This window comes from Palaemon carinicauda, chromosome 1, assembly GCF_036898095.1.
Source record: "Palaemon carinicauda isolate YSFRI2023 chromosome 1, ASM3689809v2, whole genome shotgun sequence".
In the NCBI taxonomy this organism is placed as follows: domain Eukaryota; kingdom Metazoa; phylum Arthropoda; class Malacostraca; order Decapoda; family Palaemonidae; genus Palaemon; species Palaemon carinicauda.
This window is the reverse complement of record NC_090725.1, coordinates 268,154,824-268,171,357: the sequence shown is the minus strand read 5'-3', so window position 1 is coordinate 268,171,357 and position 16,534 is coordinate 268,154,824. Positions and strand designations below refer to the sequence as shown.

The 16,534-nt window shown below is 45.4% G+C and overlaps 2 protein-coding genes across 8 annotated transcripts in view; both read left to right on the top strand.

Annotated features, from left to right (window-relative positions):
* Positions 1-16,534, top strand: part of LOC137656083 (uncharacterized) — a 534,405-nt gene that overhangs the window by 276,980 nt on the left and 240,891 nt on the right. The gene's annotated exons all lie outside the window — the stretch shown is intronic.
* The window catches only part of LOC137656099 (putative glutathione-specific gamma-glutamylcyclotransferase 2), a 123,833-nt gene continuing 119,497 nt past the window's right edge, over positions 12,199-16,534 (top strand). The window contains exon 1 of one of the 6 annotated variants that reach the window (XM_068390305.1): positions 12,199-12,296. The gene's annotated coding sequence lies outside the window, so the exon portion shown is untranslated. Of the gene's footprint in view, positions 12,297-12,707; positions 12,922-12,963; positions 13,165-16,534 lie in introns of those variants that run through there. The other 5 variants (XM_068390277.1, XM_068390295.1, XM_068390284.1 and 2 more) reach the window with 5 other exon arrangements.

Genomic DNA, 16,534 nt, shown 5'->3' with positions numbered 1-16,534 from the left:
AAATTGACAATTGACCTGTCCTGTCCAGGTACCAAGGTTCCTGGACCTGGATACTTATTGCTCTCCGCAAAAGAAGATTGCGGGAACTCTATCACTTTATAGATATGTGCAAAGCTTCTAAGCTTATTTCTATTTTTGTAATTAAGCTTATTTTACCTGTACCGTGAATGAATTAATAATGAGATTCTTAATCTTTACTTTTATCTCATTCCACCTTGATATCAGATAGTATAAAATCCTACTCTGATCAGTTTTGCCGACCTATTGTGGTCAGTTTTGAGTTTTGCCAACCTATTGTGGTCAGTTTGGACTTAAATTCTTCTTTCATGTGCATTGCCTCACATATAATTGCAACCAGATCCCTGCTAGGATTTTGCACCGTACCTATATTTATGTCTACTTTCATTAACTGTCCTAGTTTTGGGCATAGAAATAAATGTTCAGTAGTATCTTCATCTTTGCACAGGTCACACAAATTGTCATGTTTCCCCCTGGAATTTACTTTCAAATTGAGCATATTTAATCTAGTCTTCATTACAGGGGTTGCCTGATCCAGATCCATTTCTCTGATATAAGGCTGTGGGCCATTTCCTTCCAAAAGTCTAAATTTAGCCCGCATAATACTGGGTCAGGGCCTGTACATCGGCCCGGCGGCCAAAGTACCTGGACCCCTGGGGAAGTGGGAAACCCAAAGGGACCAAGACTCGGGGCCGTGACACTTGGTCCCAGCAACTGGCCCCGAGCTCACCAAAACACGGTTATGTCACCCATGTCCCTCTAGGCTACCGTGACACAGGATCACAACTCCGGCCTCGTGCAATGTCCCTGTGGGAAAATACACGGGACAGCAATACCTGTCTTACTGCAAGGTGCTTGGCTGCCTGGAAACCTGCGTCACAGGGTTCCGGTGCCATCCCCAAGCATCAACCTCAGTGGGCCAAAACACAGAGCCATCCCACCAGTTCTGCGTGGTTGCCAGCCTAGCATTGGTGCCGGAACCTGGCGCTAGTAGGGCAAAGGCTCGATGCTGTGACAATGGATCACACCTCCAGGGGGCTGAACCACAGGGGCATGGCTCCTTCCCTAACTCTGGTGCTATACACCCGTCCTAAGAGAGTGTCGAAGGGAGCCCTTTCCTACAACCTTTCTGAGAAGCCCTCCTTTACTTCATCTTAGAAGAAGTGACAATGCCGGAAGCCAAAGAGGAGGAAGGAGAATGTATATGTTTCATCTTCCCAATCCTCTCCCCAGGCACAAGTAGAAGATTCGTAGTCTGGGAAATCCAAACAATGATGCTTCCACAAGAGTGTTCCAACAAGAACAACAACACTGGGGAACGCTGTCACAAGGGAGAGAAGTTACACTTACAGGGGAGTAGAAGACTCCAGACACAAGGATCGGGTTAAGGCACAGAGGAAGGGAGAAAAGGGTGACTGGGTCAGGGAGATGTACCCAGCACATGCGGAACAAGTCATTCGACCCCAGGACTCCTAGGGAGAGGGAACAACAGTGGACATCACATGAACACTGACACTAGGGACACGCCTTTTACCACTGCCCACTGTCATCAAGAGGAAGACGCTGGTACTGGGGACTGGAGCCTACCTGAAAGACCTAGAGAGACCAAATCCTCTTAGGTCACACCCATCGTCAGCAGTAGTGCAAATGGAGTAGAACCTCTAATTCCAATGGGATGCGACGAACACACCACCAGAACCTGAAAGCCTGTTAACATAGGTCCAATAGCCCCTTTCACCTGCCAGGCACTCGGGAAATGAGCCAAGGGAATAAGTGCAGGAGCAGTGATGGCTCTCTTCCTCCCCTTCAAACCTGCCACAACCAACTCTCGGCACACGGGGATGATTGCGAACTATCATACTAATAAGAGTACAGAAAGTGTGGATCTACAGTTGGTTTAACAAAATAAAACAGGATGTGAAGTCCATCCTCTCGTGATCCAATACCTTGCCTAACAACCAGCATTCACTTCCTGCAAGAAAATGAAAAGGTTGTTTAAGAACGCAATGGTATGGCTTTCCTCAATGCACCCGAAACATAAGTTGAAGAGGCTTTGACAGGTAAAGGGGCAGGGTTCCTCACCTTTTTACCACCAGTTGCTTTACTGTTCAATAGCCATCCACCTTCCGCGCTGAAACATATTCCTTACCTAAAGGATGAGGGGATGCATTTGCATAGGGACAACTCAGTTTTATTTCCATTTAATTTCAGTTGTTTGTCATCCCTTCCCTAACACTGGCAAGTACCTGGTTTAAAGTTTTAGAGGCATCATCAATGTCCTTTATGGAGAAGGAAAATTGTGTATCTTTCGCGCGCGCGGGCGCACACACACATACATATATATATATATATATATATATATATATATATATATATATATATATATATATATATATATATATATATATATATATATATATATATATATATATATATATATATATATATATATATATAACGGATTTTGAGCGAAGCAAAAAATCTATTTTTGGGTGAGATGGCCATGACGTCCTAATGGAAGGTTCCTTTAGTAGCTTCCGAAGGGTATATATGACTACAGTGATATTCCCAGAGAATCAAACCAAAGGTTTCACAGAATTCTAACTTCTGGCGCGAGTACCTTTAAGATTACTCTCAAGGGTATCGTATATCATCAGGGGACGTATTCTTGACACGCCACATGGCAATCTGCACCCCGAATAGCCTTTACGCCTCTAGGCTCTAGGGGGAAAACGTGGCAGAATAGAAGGGTAACCGCAACAAAGATTACCCTGGTTCCCCTACTACAATCGTATCAAAACCGCGCCAACTCCCTCTGGCGGTCATTCCTTGTAGCGTTGAGCAAGGTGCTACAGATACAGTAGATCAGGGGAGGAAACCGTGAAGATCTTTTCATAGAAAAGAAGGGTGGGTCCATTAGGACATCATGGCCATCTCACCCAAAAATAGATTTTTCGCTTCACTCAAAATCCGTTTTTTGGGCTCAAGCCATGACGTCCTAATGGAAGCATACCAGAGAATTAATGTATCTGTGGTTTTGTGTTAGTGCCTTAACCTTGGGGCAATATTTCCACGGCCAAAAGGGCCAATTGAGACAAATGACGTTACCGTTATCCGTCATCATCACTAAGCATAATAATGTTAGTGCTTCCTGCCCCCTGCAGGGAAGAGTCATTTTTAGACGTAGGAAAAGGGCCTCAAGGTAGCATATATTGTATGAACAAACATAAGTATACACTGAGAATACAACCGGTCTCAAAGATTGTATATATTGCAGAACCAATATCAGTGTCCCCATCCATTGATTGTAAGCATACAATGATATGAGAAATACTTACATGAGTAAGTTAAGGAACTCTGGTATTTTAAAACATGCAATTGTTGGGCGAATTAGGACGCAACTGCATTTTAATAGATATTTATTCCTAATAAATGACTACATGCCAAATGAATGTAGCATGATAAGGAAATTATACGAGAGACATACACAGAAAATAATGTTCCCCTTTTTGAAAGGGGGAAATGATGAGTGCCACTCTCAAACTGAAGAAAAGCTCTTTTAACAAGACTTTTCTTTATAATTTCTGTACATGAAATAGTCTAACAACACTGTGTACTATGTACACACGGCACTAGTGGTATCCGTATAATTTCACACCTGAGATTCTGAACAGATTTAGTGTTACCTTGACAACACTTATTCAAAGGGAGGTCACACGAAAATTGCTGACCCCTTCTCCTTTTAATTGATAGTCCCAATCAATTTACTGTTCATCGCAGAGCTAGACGACAGGGTCCAAATAGCACCTGCCGCCACCACATATTGCTTCAATCCATAGATTTGCTTAGTATAGCGTCTGTAAGACGCATTGGACAACCTCCGATCAGTAGGTGAACGAAGAGGCTGAAGTCCACACACTGAAAGGTTCAGTGATGAAGCAACTTTCCTCGGATCTTTTATCTGCAGGAGTACTGTCAGGATCCGCTCCGCGAAAAAGGTAGGTGAGCTTCGCCCTCATTTGTAGGGATAGTTTGATCCAAAGTTTTCTCCTGTAAAGAGCTGTTCCTCCTGAAGTCTGAAGTTCTATGAAGATAGACCTTAGACGCTCTAGCAGACCTAGAGAGACATCTTCCTTCAGAGGGCAGATTCTCCAGGAGCCCCACCTCTTAGTAGGTAGGACGTCTTTAATGAGAAAGATTGGATCAGAAAGAGATGCAGTTCTCTCACTTAATGTGGCCCTCAGGATAGGGCCACTATTACACTAACTCTAGTCCCAGAGGCTATAGCGAACCGAAAAAATAACCTTTAGGTTAGATGGTTGAAGGAACAATCCTCATTGTTCACAGGTGAGGCATAATGTAGGACCTTGTCCAAAGACCATTAGATGGGCTTTAGTGGCGTTGCGGGCCTAACCCTGCACATGTTATAGGGAATTTATTAAAGATTCCAATCGTTAGATCCATTTAAAGGGCATATAGAAGAGGTCTAGTCGGGGCTGACTTGCACAGAGATAATGGTCCATGGATCCAAAGATCCCATTAAGTGACCTCTCTCGCAAAGTCGGCCATACCCTTGGTGCTTACTCAAGGGTTTATATGGAGACAAGGCCGAAGAACTAGCGTTCTCATAGTATTCAAGGATACACTGCCTCCTTCCTCAAAGGACAACGTGCTGTCGGCCGCCAGACCCTGAATATAGGGGTGGACAGAGAAGGACAGGCAGAAGATCATGAGATTGTTTTCGGGCCCCTTTGCTTTACAAAACAATTTACTTTCCCAAGAAGACTCGTACTGTCTTCTCGTTGACTAGACTTGCATTCTTCTAGGAAGTCTATTTTGCCCTTAAGATCCCAATCTTTTTCCTAACCGTTAAGGGCAAGGAATTCGTAAAATGAAGGGATCAGGTGTACTGTGATAAATAGAAGGCAGAAAACTTCTGAACCTCCTGGATAATCCTAGGTGCATAACTAGGATTAGCCTCAGCCTCAGTTCCTTCATTACAGGGAACGGGATGTTCTTGGGCTTTCTGGGAGCCAATAGAGCCCCTCTTCCTTGGAAGGGTCTCAGCATGTAGAGGGCCTTCTGGAGGAAATTTTGATGGGCTGAATAGGAATTCTAAGTCCATCACTTCTAATGTAGAGACATGATGTCTGTTACCTCCATTAGAGGGTCCTCGTATGGGACTAAATAACGATATAGTATCTTGATAACGCTCATGATGAAGAGAACGATCTGCAGCTCGGGGACTTGTCCCTTTCTGGGAGGGAATGGGTCTGCGTCCGTGTACCATTCCAACTCTATTGGGTGGAACCCGAGAAGAGCATCCACTGTCACCTTGCGGATCATATATAAACGAGCTGCTGATAGGCGCCATTCCCTTAAGGAAGGGATGGCTAGCATTCCCTAATGAAATGAGACGTCCCTTATCCTCGACAGTTTTGACGCCTCATTATCGCTTCGATGCTCCAGATCAGGGGTGGCCAACCTATGGCGCATTGCAAGATTACAAGTGGCACACGATTCAAATTCAGTGTCAATAAAGTAAGTACAGTTTACATTGTATTCATGTTAAACCCTTTCCTTTAAAATGGCTACATATGTCCACACTATCACACACATAAATGATTATTTGTATAACAGCCAAATTTGTCCAAATCACCATACTTAAATTATTAAAAGGGGGTTAAAGTTTGTGTGGCGCATCTGAATTAGAAGTGAAAAAAATTGGTGCATGGGAAACAAAAGGTTGGCCACCCCTGCTCCAGATCAACCTGAGGAGGTCCGATCTGTGTGGAGAGAGTTTATCCACCCATTACAGGGCTAAAATGGCCTACGGGTCCGTGGCCTTTAGTCATTGTAGGGTAAGCAGAGAGGGAATGACCATCATTGGTCCTATTAGATCTCTTTGAGCGTTTGATGCGTATCTTCTCCAGCCTCTTAGCGCATCTTATAGTTGTGCACGTAGCACTGGGTCTGTCATCATCGTGAACTGGAGAGAGTTCGAAACTCCTCCCTGTTAGCGTTATGGAATCCTGACTGATTACCATAGTCTCTTGACAGACCTTGCGATCTCCTTTTACATCCCCAGGGGAAAAGGGGGCGTTAGGGTGACTACAGGTTTCAATGATTTTTTAAAACATTGAAGCCCCTGAGCTGGAGAGAATCGAGATTCTATTATTTGCATCCTCAATGTTCCAGGGCCGGATCATCTCCATGGATGCTCATAGACAGTAATTTCGGGTGCTGCCCACCCCAGCCTGTCGTCCAGGGCCATCGTTGCCTGAACTCTTTCTAGGCTTGGTTTCGCTTGACTGTCTGCTAATTCCGTAAGGATCCTAGGACTGAAACTAGTCCGACGAGAATCTCGTCCAGGATATACGTTATCTTCCATAACTTGGATCCTAGGTAGGAGGGGAGGGGGTGACTGACTGGAAGTTGCTGATAGACATCTTCCAGGGCTGGCTAGATTGTCAACACCCCTTACTGAATAGGGTCCTTATGTTCAGAAGGATTATCATTATGAACTTGCTGTTCTATTGGAACTTGTTGCGTGGCGCCAAGTCCAGAATGACTCAGAGATTTCTTGAGTCTTTCATATGAACACTAAACTGCCTTCATTGGAAATCGATGGACTCTACTTTCCTCACCGCTAGTATGCTCTAAAGCTTTAAGGTATACTCTTCTAGGGGGAATTTGAATATAAGAAGAGTTGAGGAAAGGATGGTGGAGGTATGTCCATTTCCATTCTAGTCTCATCTTGGTCAGGCCTTGGACTCCAGTGATCAAAGGTCTGGCGATCCAGGAGGAACTTCCCTCCTACCAGAAGCGTCTGTTTGCTTCGCTTGATCCGAAGGTGTATAAATCTGACTGTCTGTGGAAAAATGGTCATTGTAACTGTGGGATGCAGTTTAACATCCTAGGGAGAACTAAGAAACCCTTCCGTTCTCCCTTCAGGCCATACCTTACTGTTCGCCTATATCAGCTTTTCAGTGTTTCACTGTAATAGAAGATTCCTTTCTATTGTATAAAGCTTAGGATAAGTACGCTGGAAAGAGGAGAGACACAGACGTGTAAATCCTTCCAGCCAACTGCTGCGGTCTTCCTAATTATTGATTCTAGGGCATCCCCTTTCAAGAAGAGGCCGATGGAAGATTCTAGTCCATAAGGCTAGAGTAGCGCCCTACATCCGGGGAATTAATAATGAGAATCAAGAGGCTGATGAAGCATCAGCGTAAGGAAGAAAGGGGGGGGGGGGAAGTGGATCCCCCAAATCAGGTAGGTCTCAGCAAGGGGTTGTGCTTAGAAGCACAACGTACTGGAAAACCCTTCTATTGTATGGTTATGTACCAAGGATTTCTGTCTGCGATATGGTCCTAAACTGCAGGTGTACAGGGTATTGTATACCCCTATACAACTGGCCTGTTACCGTCAAGGCTAGTGCTTGGGGGTAAGTTAATTGGCACAGTACTTCAGTACCGATATGGCTAGCAGGTCTTCGACATATCAGTGATTTGTCGGCTATCAGCGGGTCGCTGACAGACATCACACCATCCTAGCCAGTATTCAATGTGACTGGGTAGTGGTGAAAACTATACGCATAGTCAGCGGATCTCTGAACCAGAGGAGACTCCTCGGGCTGTCGGCAGACCGCTGGGAATCGGCGGTTGTCGATTGAAGGTATACCAACTCAGCTATTGACTGGGTGGTGACCAAGGGCACACACTGCCGGCTCTTGGCGGCGGAGTCAGATGTGACAGTGAAACAATGACTGCTGTCGTTGATTTCACTACAAGGTGTGGCTTGAATGTGGAGTCTCTGCCTGGTGTTTGTCAGTCGGGGGTTCGAGTCCCGCTCAGACTCACCAATGCCGTTAGTGTCTGCAACCTCAACTTGAGAGGCAGGGTTGGGGGTTTAGACCTTAAAAACCTTTAAAAGGAGCAGTAAATCGGCATTTTTAGTAATGAGAAAGTGAAGTTTTCGGTCCAATTCCCGTAGAGTTTTCGCATTTTACGGGTTCGCAGTTGAACCGCATTTAAGAGATAACTTTCGAAACGAAACCAACCACAGTTCGACAGCTCTAGACTGCCATCCTGTAGATTGGGGATTTTGGAAATAATATTGCTGGGGGAGCCTGCATATATTATGTCCGTGAAAATGCTCATCTTTATAACTGTAGAAGACTGCAATGCATCATTTGGTGTCCCTCCTGTAAGGAAGGGAGAACAGAAATGAGTATTCAATTGATTATTGCATCGATAGGCAATTTTCTAAATTGTCTTTTGACAAAATAGCTTAGGACAGAAAGCCAAAAGAGATAGTGGGAGACACATACCCGTGTATCCCCTGTGAGCCAATGCTGTTACTTCTCCTCAGTCTTAAGGAAATTCCTCCAACCGGGGAATTCCCTGAAGAAAGGGGGGCTCGAACACCTAGGTGTAAGGAAGTGTACATGCACTGTCCCCTTCTATGCTTAACGCTGTGAGGTAAGGAGGATTGATACACAATCAGAGTATCGAAGGAATGTCATTCTTTCGAAATAGGAGCGGTAACAGCAGAAGCTCGCATCCAAGATATGTTGATTAGAAATTAAAAGACATATATTTGTCTATCCCAACCCATCTATTCGCTGCAACCTCCCTCACAATATTAAATCAGGAAGTTTCCTGAACAGGGAAACTCAGGGATAAGGGCTCTCCCCTTTAGGGGTTAGAGGCGTCACACCACCGGCCCTTTACAAAATTTAATATTGCAGGGTAAATAGAAACTGATTTCAAATCAGAATATTGATGAAATATTATTCCATCAATATAGAATTGGGTTCAGCAAATATCTAGATAGGGACACCCAATATATATTGGAAATAACTACTAGTATAATCTATACGTTAGTTATCCATCTGCCGTATTTACTATACCGCAAATATACTGACTACCTGTATAGACCTATAACGTAGTTCAGCCGGCAGAAAATAAAAGACTTATACTTATGCATCCCAACCAATCTATTTGCTGTGACCACCCGTACAATATTAAATCAGGGAGTTTCTTGATCAGGGAAACTCAGGGATAAGGGCTCTCCCCTATAGGGGTTAGAGGTGTCACACCACCAGTCCTTTACGAAATTCAATATTGCAGGGTAAATGGAAACTGATTTCAAATCAGAATATTGATGAAATATTAATCCATCAATATAGAATTGGGTTCAGCAAATATCTGGGCAGGGATACCCAAGATATATTGGAAATAACTACTAGTATAATATATACGATAGTTATTCATCTGCTGTATATACTATACTGCAATTATACTGATTACCTGTATAGACATATACTGTAGTTCAGCCAGCATATTGCCGGATTAGCTAGCTATTGTCGGAGCATCTAGCAAGCTAGAAAAGAGAGAGAGAGAGAGAGAGAGAGAGAGAGAGAGAGAGAGAGAGAGAGAGAGAGAGAGAGAGAGAGAGAGAGAGAGAGAGAGAGAGAGAAAAGCATGGAGTGAAGGCTATCTATTACCGTATATGTATACAGTAATAAAAGATGTAAAAGTCTAATTTTACTGCCTTTCTCCGAAAAGAAGGTTCACTTCCATTTAGCCATAGTACTATTGCCGGCTTACTACTGTAGGCCAGCCTCCGGCAGCACGAGTACAGTCGTCATACTACCTACTGAGTCAGTATCTAACTGTGCCGGTCTACTGCCGGCCAGAACAATACGCCGACAACAGAAACTGTGGCTAGCAGTTCAGGGAGAACTGGAGAACCTTGGTGACAAAAGGGGCCTCCCAGCCACAGCCGCTGGAAGCCGGCAGTCGCCGACAGCCGTCATGGCCGTTGGCAGTCGCCGACAGCTGATGACTGAGGAAGGGGGGGGGGTCTGGGCGGCCCCGGCAACCCACCTGCAATGGTAAGGTTGCAGGACTCCAGCACAGGAAAGACAATGGCTCGGCCATCGTAAAAGAACAGAGAGGGGAGGGGAAAGGGTCCTATATGAGGTATAGGAGGGACCGGCAATGTTGGCGGATCTACACATCTTGAAGAAACTCTGTTTCAGTACCGGCACGACCACAAGCGGCAGGAGAATCATTTATTCTCCAGCTTAGGAGGTGCTAATACAGTTAAGGGGACCTCAGCTCATGCCGTTCCTCTCAACAAGGGAGAAACAGAGTTTCAATGCCGGCGCCATCCTAGGCCACAAGAGTATACGACTCTATAGCCTAGGGTCAGCGAGCATAGGACTAGTCTACTAGACCACAGGGAGAAGGTGGCGGTAACATTCGACCACTTCAGGTGTAGTCTAGGGAGGGCTAGCCTCCTATGCCGGTAGTTCCGACGGCAAGGGAATGCAATCACCCCGCCAACCGACTGCCGACAAAGACTAAATACTCTGAGGTTCTGATCGAATCCCAAAACTTGCCGACGGCCGTTAAGGGATGAGACAGAAAACTCTAGGCTAGTCATGCCTGAATTCGAAATTCAAGGCCGACGCAGAGAGTTGTAGCCTAAGGCTACTCTCAGAGGGAAGAGAGATTACCCATAAATCTCTAGTGAGATTGATGATGGTTAATATAATTCCAGGAGATATCGATCTCCAGGAATGATAACCAATACACAAGGGAAACCGGGGAAATGACGAAAGTATATGTTGTCTAGGTTATGTTACCCAGACATGACGAGATTTCGGTTACCTAAATCACCAAAACTCTGACATATACGATCGCCACGGAAAGGGAAAAATATGCTTATAGATATCTATACAATATATAATGCCTAAATAGCTTTCATAACAATGAATAAGCTATTTACACCGGAATATCGTTCTGCTAACTAAATAGCACATGTACAAAGAACGACAGCGCTATGGCGACACCGGCGATCGGCGAAGATCCGCACACAAGAAATACACAATTTCATTGCGAGGCTGGAACTAAATTACATATTGTAAAGAATCAGTACTCAACTTTCTAGATGGAGAAAGAAGCCGTAGAAGCATAAGGATTCCCAGAAATCGATCGGAAATGTCAGATCAACAGGGAACACCACCGTAGCGAGTCGCTACAGATAAAGGAATGACCGCCAGAGGGAGTTGGCGCGGTTTTGATACGATTGTAGTAGGGGAACCAGGGTAATCTTTGTTGCTGTTACCCTTCTATTCTGCCACGTTTTCCCCCTAGAGCCTAGAGGCGTAAAGGCTATTCGGGGTGCAGATTGCCATGTGGCGTGTCAAGAATACGTCCCCTGATGATATACGATACCCTTGAGAGTAATCTTAAAGGTACTCGCGCCAGAAGTTAGAATTCTGTGAAACCTTTGGTTTGATTCTCTGGGAATATCACTGTAGTCATATATACCCTTCGGAAGCTACTAAAGGAACCTTCCATTAGGACGTCATGGCTTGAGCCCAATATATATATATATATATATATATATATATATATATATATATATATATATATATATATATATATATATATATATATATATATATAGTTTTAATTTTACTTCATGTCTCTGTAGTATATACTTTTGATAGACTAATTGTATGGATACAAAATAACATTTGGCATATAGTACACTTCCCTGGGATTAATATGATGAATGAATAGGAGTTTCCAATTTGTACACAATAGTTTCTGTCAACCAAGTATAATCTTTTAGATACTAAAAAAAGATTGGTCTTCAATATCGATGGACCGTACATCAATAAGTAGCAGTTCGTGCACAACTGTATAAAACAGGATTTATTCTCAGCCAAAATTTCCAGATCTATTAGAACAGAGCATATAGCTGTCTCTGCAGAATATAAATTTCTGTATGTTAACTGGTCATGTGGCAATCCATTGATTCTTTCTAAGTGGCTAACTAGTTCTTCAAGAATTACATATATAAATCTTTTGAAATAAAAGATAGAAGCAGTACAAATACAACCACTTTCTCTGATTTGGGAAACACACTAGTCTTGTAAATATGCTATGCTGCCTTTGTAGGAGGTAACTAATGACCCAGAACAGCCTGCAGATTTCAACTTTTACACATATGCTGTAAAGCTAGTAGGATGGCCGCAATTTAGTGTAATCGATGATAATTAATGGATCATAGGGTAAAATCGAAACTTTAACTAGCAAACACTGTACAAAACCAGTAAATGGCATATTCTTCACAGATTTTCCTCTGTCCCCATACACCTGACAACACTGGGATTATCAATTAATTCTTCTTCCCCCAAGGGGTTAACTACTGCACTGTAGGCTGTAGCCTAATTGTTCAGTGGCTACTTTCTCTTGGTAAGGGTAGATTAGACGCTTTAGCTATGGCAAGCAGCTCTTATAGGAGAACACTCCAAAATTAAACCATTGTTCTCTAGCCTTGGGTAGTGCCATAGCCTCTGTACCATGGTCTTCCACTGTCTTGGGTTAGAGATTTCTTGCTTGAGGGTACACTCGGGCACACAATTCTATCTAATTTCTCTTCCTCTTGTTTTGTTCAAGTTTTTATATTTGATTTAAGAAATATTTATTTAAACGTTGTTACTGTTCGTAAAATATATTTTATTTTTCCTTGTTTCCTTTCCTCACTAGGCTATTTTCCCTGTTGGAGCCCCTAGGCTTATAGAATTCTGCTTTTCCAACTAAGGTTGTAGCCTAGCAAGTAATAATGATAATGATAATAATAATTGGTGATCAAAACCGAAGACAGATCAAAACGCTCCCCAATGTCAGAAAAATGATAAACACAGATTACTGAAACTTAATAAACCGTTTGGTTTATGTTGAATATTTTTCAAGACATATCAGTGGAACTTGGTAATTACTACGCTTACGTTGTCACGTCGATAAAAATTGATGATTGGTCACCACTCAGTCCAACTAACCATCATTATATTAAAGCTACCTACGCGCCTAAGTTAATGTACACAACTATTCCCCATATTCCTAGTATCTTAGAGATAGCCTAACTGTTAGGTCTCACGGTCTAATTATCACTCCCCCAGTAGTGCCAGTACACTTCCTTTTAATAACGTAAACGTAGTTAGGAAGTACGAGACTACTAATATGTTGGTGAATAATTTTGAATTAATATCAAAGCATTTAACTCCCTGATTTCAATTCCCAAACCAACTCGTGTCCGCCGATCTACAAACTAGTCGAAAGGGTTAACATACAAAATGACAATGGAAGCTTTTGTATATCAGACTTCCCTTTTCACTTTTACGGGTTTATTTCTCGCCCTCCGTCAGAGGCCATTTAACCTTACGCATTCATTAAAAATGGACAACTGACCAAAACTTCCCCCCCTAACCTAACCTACAAGCCGTGTCCTTACCTAATGAGGTGGCTATAGCCCCCCTGCGACCCTATTTATTCTAAGTTAGACATAATAATACATACAGGTGGCCACTATCATACATACACCCTTGACAACGAAACCATTTGGAATAATACATAGTGCATTTGTTATCAGCAACAAATTGCAAATGTACAGAAATTTAACAATTGCGGGCATGTGATTGAGCTAACGTTATTTATTTCATTGGTGAATTGTGCATCCCAAGTGGTGCACTGTAAGCATTACTCCAAGTGTCCTCAGCCTTTGCCATAGTAGCCTTTTTAAGCTTCAACTATAGCCTCTCCATTTCTGCTTCCATTCTTAATTGCATAACCATTTAACTTTTACTTGATATTGCAAATGTGAAATCTTCCCCCTGTTTGCACGTAGGAGTTGAAACACCTGCCCTGATTTATGGCCAAAATTCATAATTGTTCCGTAACTGAAATACAAACCCCGCTATTTAATGTGGGTATTACTTTCGGCGTAGCTGAAATGACGAGCCATTAGAATTTTAACCAGGGTTTACTACCCCATCGCTAGTTAGCGGTGGATAGGGAGGGGTAGCTTGCTACCCCTCCCCCCTCACACACACCTGTGAGAGCTCACTTTGCTTTTGGCTCGGGTAATGACCGGACGTGTCCGTTCCTACCCTCGCCTATATTGACAGCCATTAATCTTTTTTTGCTTTTTCTTCTTGACGGAGTGTTTGGAAGTTGGTCTCTATTATGCGGAAGTGTCCCGGATTACCTGTTCGCTCTTGCGGAACTTATATGTCGGCGGTGGACACAGACCCTCACACCTTGTGTCCTTTTTGTAGGGGCCATCGGTGTGAAAGAAATAAAGTGTGTGGTGAGTGTAGGGAGTGGTCTACCTCCCAGTGGGAGAGGTTTACCCGGCCCTGGAAGAAGAAGACCAAAAGGGATATTTCTCCTTCAGGGATTTCCTTGAAGAGAGAAAATCTCAAGGGCTCTTCTTTCGTAGCCCAAACCTCCTCCGAAGCTCCCACTCAATCGGTCTCTCCCGAGAGGCCGTCGACTGGTAGCGTAGGCCGCAGTTCTGTTAACCGATCTCGGGGATTGGGAGAGGGAGTTGCCTCCCATAGCGAGGCAGCTCCTCCTCCTCCCTTGGGGGAGGTTTTTAATTTTGATAATAATGTATCTAACAATGATTTATTACAGCTTTGGGCTTCCTTGGGGCTTCAGGGCATCGTCCTCCAAGGAAGCCCTGTTTGACATGATCAGGTTGGGAGCAGCTGTCAAATAGTCGCCGGCGGTAGCAGAGGTTGATCCTCTGTCTATTGTCGACGTTGTTGTGGCAGAGGCTTCTGATGAGTTAGGTCAAACCCCTGCTGCAGTTGTTGATGTAGCGGAAGGCTTAGTTCCCCCCTCCGAACATCCTTCGAGGGAGGAGCTAAGTCCAACGGTCTCTCCTGCAGGTGTTTCTCCCCCTCGGGGGATTGCACTAACAGAGATTCCTCTTCGGAGGACTGCCGATGGTCTGTATGCTGCCAGAGGTCGTATCAGACGTAAAGCTCGCCCTCCTCTTCGCCGTAGAGGCCTTCCTTCACCCCACAAAGGTGTTAGGAGGCGCCTCTTCGGGTCTTCATCTTCGCAGTCCCCCGCAGAGGATCTTCCACACTGTGCTCCGACCATTCCTGCTGCATCCCTGGACCTCTCCGCTGATCGTTCGCGATCTCCTTCTCCTGCCAGACCTGCTGACCTGCTGACCTGCCGTCACCGTTCCTGGCCGCAGATGCGCTGTGGGCGCCCACGCATCCCGTTTTTAAATGGGCACCGGTCCCTTCGGGGCAAAAGGGGCTTTCTCACAATGTGAATAAGTCCCTTAAGCGCCAGGTATCCCCTGTGCGCCAACGTTCTCCTGCGCGCAAGTGCTCTCCTGCTGCACTCGAGTTCTCCTGTTCCTGAGACAACGCACTAGCGATCACCTGCTCGCCAGCGCTCACCTGCGCGCCGTCGATCTCCTGTTCGCCAGCGATCTTCACCTCGCCAGCGCACATCTGCGCGCCCTCATCTGCGCGCCCTCATCCTTCTGCGCACCACGCACGCCCACGAACTCCTGCGCACCCACGATCTCCCGCTCGCCAGCGCTCTTCTCCTGCGCGCCAGCGTTCGCCTGCGCCCCAGCGTTCTCCTGCACGCCCACGATCTTCGGATCTGGGCGCAGGATGGAAGATTCCTTCTTCTTCTCGCCAGCGATCTCCTGTGCTACACCTAACACCGACGCCCCATCAGACCCCGCCTGCCCGCCAGCCTTCTCCTACGCGCCGACGTGCCGACGCGCACAGTCTCCATTGCACGCACCTGCGCGCCCACGCGCTAAGGGTATTTCCCCTACGCATGCGCGCCCAACGCTTTCGCCTTCTAGAGCTCGTCGGGACCCTGCGCGTTCACGCGCGCATGAGCAATTGTCTCCGCCCGCGCGAACGCTTATTCAACCTACTGCGCACACTCCAGAACGCACCACTGATCGCCTGCACGCCCACGCGGTCCATCTTCTGTGCACCATCGCTCGCCAACGTGCCCAGTCGCCGGCGCGCCATCGCTCGCCTGCGCGCCATCGCTCGTATCTACTCCTAAGGATTGCCTGGTCCCTTTCCTTCCAGAGGGAGTCACTGACAATGCTACTCTCAGTAAGCAGCCATGGTTCGGGTCCATTGTCAGAGCTGTCATGCAGGCTTTTAAACCTGCCATCGCCGGGAATGGGCCTTAAATCAATGGCAGCTTCGACCCTCCTGAAGAGAAAGCGAGGAGTAGACTTCGTGGTGACTTCTCCTAGGGCCAAGCTGGCTCCTCGGAAGTCCTTGAGGAAGGCTCCCCCCCCCCCAGACCTTCTCTTCCTCCCCTGTGGACAAAGATTTCCTGTCCTCAGGGGATTCCACCGAGGTGAGGCGTTCTCCCATCGCACCAATGGGAGAAACCCCACCCCCTGTAGGAGAGTCGTCCCGGGTAGGTGCGGAGAAGAGTCCCCTGCCATCGCTGCTAGAGTCCTATATCCCTCCCAGGAGGGAACCGAAGGACTCAAAGACCATCCCGAAGTCGTCCTCAAGGATTCGTCCAGAGCCAACCAAACCCGCAGAGAACGTCCACTATTCCCCCTAAGAAGAGCCTTTGGGGACAGGAGACTTTGCTACCAGTCCTTCAGGAGGGGAGCCACAGGAGTCAGAACATGCTTT